Here is an 8906-nt window from a genome sequence, read left to right as displayed (position 1 = left end):
TTCTGGATGAAGAGTTCTGAGTATCACTGAAAAAGAGAGTGCGTAGTTAAAGGTGGAGACTTATGTGGAGAGGATGATGTGACAGGTAAGCCGTCTCCATGGCTGAACTCAGTTTCCTCTGCTCCTGGAACACAGGCTTTGTTTAGCTCCATGTTTCGGTATCATCCCTTGGGGGTGCTGGAATGAGCCAGGGTACTGCAAAGGCACATCTGCACACTTTATTTTAGATCGTACAAGAGTTCTCCATTGTCACTGGGACACTGATTTTTCCCCCCTGAAATGGGGCAGTAGCCAAATAAGTGTGGTAAAGTAAAACGATAGCTGAAGCCATTTCGCAACAGGTTAGAAGTGATTAGTATCCATGGCTCATTGGAAGGTTATGTCTGAAAGATTTCTCTTACTCCTGTCATTTCTTGGGTACCTGTGCATTTCTGTCATCTTAAAATACATACAGAAAAAGCAAAATAAGTGCAGGTCATTACGTTTGAGCCATGGGAGTGGTTGTGACTAGTTGACAATTAGATTTCTGAACCTTTTCTATATTCTGATACTTTCTCTTTTACTTGTCTCTCTTTTTGAATTTGAAGAAATCCTTGTGTTTGAAGCATGCTATTTAAGGGAGATCAACTCTGGTAAGTGTGCTAAAGTTATGTAGTGAATCACCAGAGATAAGTAATTGGTTAGTGATAGCACCAGAAAAATTATTCTAAATCAGGGTTCTTTCCACTTGCTTTATTCACTCGAGCCATATGCCACAATCAGTTGCACCCTAAACAATTCTCTCCTCTTGTCTACCGTAACCCTTCCTTGGAGCAGGCTGCAAGGAGCTGATTCACCCCGACAGGGTTTTGGAACTCACCAGAAGACACATAGATGCAAGAGATCCTTTTCTGTAGCTGCTCAAACGAATCCCTGCACAGTCACTTTTGTATCTCACTCTAAGCCCAGGGGATAGAGAGAAGACATGCGCACTGAATTTGCATCTGAAAATTCTTCAGGGAGGATTTCGTCTCCAGAGGTTCTCAGTAACTACTGAGAATAAAACTAGACTTCTTTTAGCTTAAAACTAGAGATCTAATAAAGCACACAGAAGTCCTGCAGAATGATCCTTCTTTCAGTGCAAAAGCCCAGCAGTGAAGGACAGGCAGGCATTAAGAGAGAGAACTCCATTACCCTCAGAGAGAATTCAGGCTGAGGTTCACATTGACCAAAACAAGAAATACGGCATAATCAGAAAAGAATGTTCTTGTTACATTTTTCTCTCCTTGAATGTCTTGAGGGGGACTAGTTGTCTTTTTTATATTTCAATAAAAACACTTTTCTCTAACTTTGATAGCCATGTTCACATAGCAAAGCATCCTCTGGTGGAGAAGAGTTGTGAAATCATCACCACAATCAATTTTGGTACATTTTTTTCTTTCTTGTACTCATTTTTATTAGGTCCCCATTTCTCCCAATTTCCCCTCTGATACCCACCAAAAAACATTACTGAAGAAAATATTTTATTATTTCTCAAAAAATGTTACGTGAAATATGTAGAGATAAAAAGTAGTGTTTTAAGTATTTTACTCTTCTCTCATGGAGGTCTCCTTAAAATATTGCTTTACTTCAAATCTGACCAGGCATAAGAGGAGCAAAATCACTGCTGTTTTCTAATATCTCTGAATTAAGAACTTCCCCTTTCTACCAAAATACAGTGCTTCACAAGCCTGCGTTCTTTTTCAGTATTCATACAAGAGAGAAAGCAAGTTCCCGACAAGCATGTGGCTATCAAATCAATTATTAAATAACTCTGTATTAAGTCAGGAATTGGAATTATCCTTTGGTCAGTAGCTTTGGAGGACAATGCATGAGATGAGAAAATGAAGATGTTTTCAGTTTAGATGGTTTAGTGAAATATTACAGCTTGGTTCTTGTTCTATGACCAATCAATATTATGAACAAAAATCACAAATATTGGACACATAAAGAATCCAGGACAGATGACTCCTTCAGGACCAGTGGTGAGAGTGGCAATGCCTGGAGGATGGAGAGAATGTGGGGTAGAAACAGGGAACTGATTACAAGAATCTATGTATAACCTCCTCCCTGGGGGATGGACAGCAAAGAAAGCGGGGGGAAATGACGGACAGTGTAACATATGACAAAATAATAATTTATGAATGATGAAGGGTTCATGAGGCAGGGGGAGTGGGGAAGGAGGGGGAAAATAAGCAGCTGATATTAAGGGCTCAATTAAAAGGGAAATGCTTTGAGAATGATGACAACAAATGTACCTATGCGCTTGACACAATGGATGCATGTATGGATTGTGATAAGATTTATACGAGACCCCACTAAAATAATTTTTTTTAAAAATCACAATGTTCATGGATTAATACAATACATACCCCTGTACTCAAACCTCAGTTTTCCCAGCAACCATCTGTTTGTCCAGTCAGTGTTTCGTTTTTCCTGTTAACTTCTGTTTAAAAATAAAACAAAACTGGTTCCTTGACACACTTTTGCTACTTCTATTTATGTAAACTCACTGCCATTGAGTCGATTAGGATCCACAGTGACCCTGCAGAACAGGATAGAACTGCCCCTGTAGTTTTCCAAGACTGTAGCTCTTTACAGAAGTAAATTCTGACTCATATCAAGCCTATAGGACCGAGTAGACCTGTCACTGCAGGTTTCTGAAACTTAACTCTTGGCAGGAGTAGAAAGTCTCCTCTTATTCCTACAGAAATGGCTGGTGGCTTCCAACGGCTGACTTTGCAGTTAGTGACACAGTGCACCATCATTATTCCACTGTTGTACATGAACCAGACAAGAACAATGCAGTCTCTGGTAAGAAGCAAAACAGTTTATTTAAGGGGGACAGAAAAGAGAAAAAAGAACCTGCACAGAGACCAGGGACCAGTCCCCTCCCCCTTCCCCAAGAGAGGGAGAATGGCTCCTCTCGATCGCTCAGACTTGGGTTTTTATAGGGTGGGGTAAACAATGGGGGCTTTTCAGCTGTGTAAGGAAGCAAGCAAGAACAGAAGCCCACTTTGCAGTTAGCCTTGATATTTTAGAACTCTTTTTTGTCTTCAAGATAGATGTGTGGCCTTATCTTGCAGCTGCTCTTTTCTGGCCAATGTGTGCTTGATCTTAACCTCAGGGGAATTTCCACAGCTTGATGCAAAATGGAGACTGCTACAAGATGGTTCCACTCAGGCTAACTATCACATTCCTCCCTGTGGTTGCTACACCTGTGAATCTTCCAGGTGCAAGCGTTCATAGGGCTGTGGCGGGGGCTCACTCTGGGCTAGCTGCTCATGCGATTTACTTAGTACCAATTTGACAGATTGTACTCGGTCTTGTACAAACTGCACTAATTTACTGATGATCAGCAGGTCACAAGTTAGTCCTGTTAAAAGCAAAAGCAGAGGGCCTTCTAGGCTGGAGATTAGGGTGGGGAGACATCGAGACCAGCTAAACATTTGCTGGAACCCACTTTATTGGCTTTTTCTGTTTTCTTTTCACTTACTTAATTTTTTTTAACTAAAGTTAAGCTGTTTTTGATTATTACTGAATGGTTGGCATAAAAGCAGCAAGTTTCACCCAGAGTCATACAAAGGCCGCCTTGTTTAAGAAATAAAAGGTCCAATCCTCGCCTGTTTTGTAATACTACTTCAGCAAGGGAATTGGGGGATTTTTCTAGATAATTGACAGACTTCTTTAAATCCATTAAATTATTATTAATTTGCTGACTTAAAATTTTATCATTTTCATTTCCTTGTATTAAGGCTGCCGTTCCTACTGATGCTGACCCAGCTATACCTAATCCCACAAGTAAATGAACCAATATGGGGGCTCTTTTGACTCTGAAATAAGTGTTAAAATGCTGCCACCCGGCATCCCCAGAATGCAGAAATACTTGGGGTAAAATATGACCTAATACACAAAGTCCAGTGTGGTTAGAGGCGAGTAAGGTTGTAGAGAACAAGCAGGGAGTGTTTCCAGTAGAACAACCAAACCACATTCCTGGTGGGGCAACTAACAGAAAGGGTTCCTTAGAACTGGGTATCACAGAAACACTGGCACAATCCTGAGTATCCCGTTGGGTTTTCCAGTTGGTTTGGTAACAGTGTCCTTTCTCGTGTAAGTCTTCCAGGGTTAGGGTAGACCTTTCCCTGGCCTTCTTCCACCTGCACACACAATTGTTATTATAATTGGACAGTGTGATGTTGGCTACTGAGGAGGTATCGTTAGATCCAATTCCTACAAAGTAGGGTGGTACCGGGTGAAGACATAGCCAACAATCGCCGGTGAAGTTTGGGTTAGTAGCACTTATACAAGCAAAAAGGTTTCTAGGGTTTTTACCCCTGCTAGCACAGGGTGGGGGGTGGGGTGGGTGGTTACTTTGGCTTCCTCAGGCTCTGGGTTATGTGTGGACATTGCTTCAGAGGTCCACCAGGCTCCTGTAGTGAATAATTTGGTTTTTTTAATGTGGTTTTTCTTATAAATCTCAAAGAATAGAGGGAAAAAATTGTGTTCTATCTAAAAAGTTAATAGGTCCAAAGAAATAGATAGCTAAGATTTGTTCATAAAGGAAGATAAGTGTGTGTGTGTCATTTCAGGTATATGTGGGAGTGAGAAACACCACTCGGTGAATAAAGGGAATAAATGTGTCAGAACTGACAGAATTAAGGTAGCAAGAAGCCAGAGGCTTCTTTGTCATTCAGAAGATGATGAAAGAATTGGTGAAAGAATTTTGAGTTGAAAATTAACATCACACAACAGCAGTAAAATAATCAATGAGTTAAAGTGGCCCAGTCATAATCCCTAATGGGATCTAATTCTAGATTTCATACACTTGTGGCTATAGGTCCATTTTTGGAGGGAATTATATGCAAACGAATAGGAATAGGATAATCCAATAAATCCTGAGTTTAGTAGAGGGTGTCAATTGAACCACACCCTGTTTAATGGTTATCTTCATTAACACTTGAAATGGCTTTAAAGAATGAGATGTTACCTCTGGGAGCAGAAAGCTGCCTCTGGAGTGGCCTGAGAATAAACCTGGCTGAATAAGATCAGTAGGGGTCAATGCCTACTGGGGCCATCCTGTTAGAAGCCTCAGGTCCTCAGTGCCTAAATGAGATACAGTCCAATGGTAGAGAATACATTATATTTCAGTATTATCAAATGGTGGAAGGTTATAAATTAATATTTCATTGCACTATTGATACTTAATATAACCCCCACCATACAACATTTCCTTGCATGGATCTGGTAAGAGGGTGAGGGAAGATTCAGATAGGATTTGCCTGTGAATAATTATGAGCAGGATTCCCTGCAACGCCACCCTACTGCATATAAAATGAGCTCTATGAGAAACAGAAAATGGGATCTCATCACTGGCAACAGTGAAGGGTGGATCAAGTCATCTGGACCCAGCATCGTAAATACCTTGCCTGATCTTTGGTTCTTGGATTAGCAACACTCACTGCCATATGAATTATTTCCTCACACTTTTTGGAGTTTCTGTGGGACATCATAATGGATTCAAAGAACCCAGGAACATGAGGGAGGAAGGGTGAATAACATCATGGAAGGGTTGGCCATTTGGGTATCAATACCCAACTACTTGGGACTAGTCTGGCATTAATTCTTCTAAAAGAGATTATTCCCAGAGTAGATAATAAGGAACACAGCAGTCAAGATCCCCTCCCATTTTTATGAAACAAACTTGTAGAGGTCAGGGCAAGATGGTGGGGATACTTAATGGTAGGTTCTTTCTATGACTACAAAAGGACTAGGTGAGAAACTGTCCATGCATACAATTTGTAGAAAATTGAGAAGAGTATCATTAAACTTGGACATGGGTAGTCATGGTACAAATGGTTTGTGCTCAACCATTAACCTAAAAACTAACCAGAAGCATCACAACAAAGAAAGATTTGGCAATCTGCATCTTCCAAGCTTGCAACCAACAGAGCCCCGCAGAGCACTCTTCCTGTGTGATCCCTAGGGGTACCTACAGTCCATTGGGATTGACTCCATGTCAATACAGTTGGCTGTTTATTTACCATTAGACTTGAAGCACATTATGAGTGTCTTCCTTGGCGAAACAAACTTCACCCCTACAAAAGAAAAGGAAACTGCCAATCTAGGCGAGCTGTTATATTGCTTTCAGCAATGCCTGCCCTTTAGATATGAGTCAGACAGGTAAGCCAGCATTAGCTTCCTGTTTGATGAGTAGCATCACCAGAAGATCTGCGCATCAACATAGACCTTCGGCACCCTGGGTTGGGTCTCCACGTTAGCTAATGTGCAAACATCTCTGGATTCCACAGTGTCAGGGATCCATGTTACAGGGGATCCATGGAACCATCTGGACCATGAAGTCAGAATAACAACAGCAAGTAGTTAGTTGATTGTGCCAACCTGGCTGATAAGCACACGTGGGGCTAACTGAAAGACAGAGGGATAAATGACTCAGTGTGCCTCACCTTTCTAATTCTCGGGTCTCTTGCATTCTGATGGTTGGACCAGGGTGCAGCTGTCTTAGCCAGTTCCCTGCTTCAGCTGGCAAGGCTCACTTTCTGCAAGAAATCCCTGAGGAGAAGCCACATAAACCTACCCCAATGCAGCCCTGTGTGCTGGAGCAGCAGTGTGGAGACCCCTGCCAGCGCTGAGATGCTTACACATGCATTGATTCAGCTTTCCTCCTGCAGTCGGTGTCATTGTGTCTGTTTTGTGAGATGGAGGAGGACTTTGTGGATTGGTATTGGACATATTGGTTAATGGGTTAATGTGGGACTTGTGGGCTTGGGCAGCATTGGGTTGGGATGTTTTCTTGATGTGCACTTAACCTTTATATAAAACTCTCTCTTATACATGAGTTTCTGTTGACTTGTTTCTCTAATGTAGCCAGACTAACACAGTGGAACACAGAAAGCTTGGGAAAGAAATGGGAAATGTTCTCATTTTACTTTTTGGATGATGATGTAAAGTAACCAAACTTTCCCCTAAGCATGCTGCAGAGGGGAAGGGGAGGCAGTTATTCTTGACTTATTAAAAATAATTCTTTTTGAAAAGATTCCTCAAACAACTCCTAGATGACGGCAGGGAGCAAGGTTTCAAGTTAAAGAGGGGCTGCAGCTAGAACTCTGGATCTGGGGGGAGATTTGAGATTATAGAGACAGAATTGGGGGTTGATACAACTGGATTAAAACAAGAAGGCAGTAGAGTAAGTACAAAATGGAAAATAATGCATGAAAATGCAAACAGATGTAAAATGTTTCAGTTCTACATTTTAAAAGATGGTGTCAAATTACCTAGCTTTCCCCTAAAGGTACAAGGAATAGAGGGTGAAAGTTATTTTTGCTTTGCTAAAAATAGCTATCTTTGAAAAGTTTCACCAAATAACTCTTGACCAATGGTAGGGAGCTTTTTTGGAGGGCGGGGGCACAAAAAACTCTAGACCTGAGAAGAGGTTCAAATCTCTTCAGGCAAAATGGAGGTCAGCATGACTAGCTGGGCATAAGAAGACAGTCACTGGGTGCTGTTGGGGTGAGGGAGTCCCCAACACTCGAAAGAGTCCTCAGAAGTGACTTTGTGATTGTGGGAAAACAGATGAACACAGGGCTTCCTCGTCTCGTGTCAGGACTGAGAGAATGTACTGTCCCATGGTTACATATAATGGCGCTTACAGATCGTTCACAAGACACGCAAACTTGCATATTACGTAGTTAATGGGTAATTGTGGGGGACCAGCCCCCACACTAGTACAGGTCTAAGGGACAGTTGTGTAATTGAGGGGTAAAATTAAAGAGACATCAGACAAGTTAAAGTATGCAATTGCTCACCTCCCGGACAGCCATGATCTTAGCAGCCAGACCCCACACAGAGAGCACGAATATATTTCCAATCACCACTTATATATACTTAGGGTCCACCCGAATTACAGGTAACCACATGCATAACAGGTAGGGGTTGTGCAATAGGCATATGGCATATATGCGACAGGAAGGGGACGAGCTGGGGCTGCACATGTGACAAGATGTTTGGATCCAAGATTCAACATGGTAGCCTAACCTTGGTCTTCTGAGTTGGCTTAACCTTGTCTTTGGGCTCTCCTTCAGGCAAACAACCCATTCTCCATATCAAAAGGGAGAGGGCCCCACCTACCTACGGTGGGACAGACTATAGCATCTGATTCCTCTAGAGGGCTCCTAACCCTCAGGGAGATAACCTTTAAGCAATTGACCTCCAAGTGTGTAGTCATTGACCATGTGTTAGCGAGCAGCATCTTAGGTTTGGCATATAAAATGGGAGGACAACCTAGGGAGTAGTCTGTATCCCACAGGTAATATCTAAGCAGGTAACATAATAAAGCAGCAATGAGGAGTCTGCATCTTGACCTAGTGCTAGTGGACCCTGATGCCCTCCCCAGGGGGTCGCTATCTTTTACAGAAGTTTGGCAAGAGAGCCTCTTATCTTCAGACAACCTCCAGGCACAGAGATTAGACAGACACACAAATGCTTCATTTTATCTGATACCTTCTTTATGACATTTACTTTATGGGGGGGGGGGTTGTTAGAGGGACTGTGTCCGGTCATGAGAATGTGTATGGATCACGAGGTGCCAAAGGGACCAGGTATAAGGCATCATGCAAAAAAAAAAAAGATATATGTGTGTATATGTATATATATATATATATGTGTGTGTGTGTGTGTGTGTGTGTGTGTATGTATGTATGTGTGTGTGTGAATGAAGGGGAAGTGCAGAGTGGAGACCCAAGGCCCAAGTGTCGGCCAATGGAGATCCCCTCATAGAGGGGTTTAGGAGAGGAGATGGGTCAATTAGGGTGCGAGGTAGTACCAATGAAGAACACAGCTTTCCCCCAGATCCTGGATGCTTCCTTCCCCCA

The sequence above is a fragment of the Tenrec ecaudatus genome, chromosome 4, assembly GCF_050624435.1.
Source record: "Tenrec ecaudatus isolate mTenEca1 chromosome 4, mTenEca1.hap1, whole genome shotgun sequence".
Taxonomy (NCBI): domain Eukaryota; kingdom Metazoa; phylum Chordata; class Mammalia; order Afrosoricida; family Tenrecidae; genus Tenrec; species Tenrec ecaudatus.
This window is presented reverse-complemented; position numbering follows the sequence as displayed.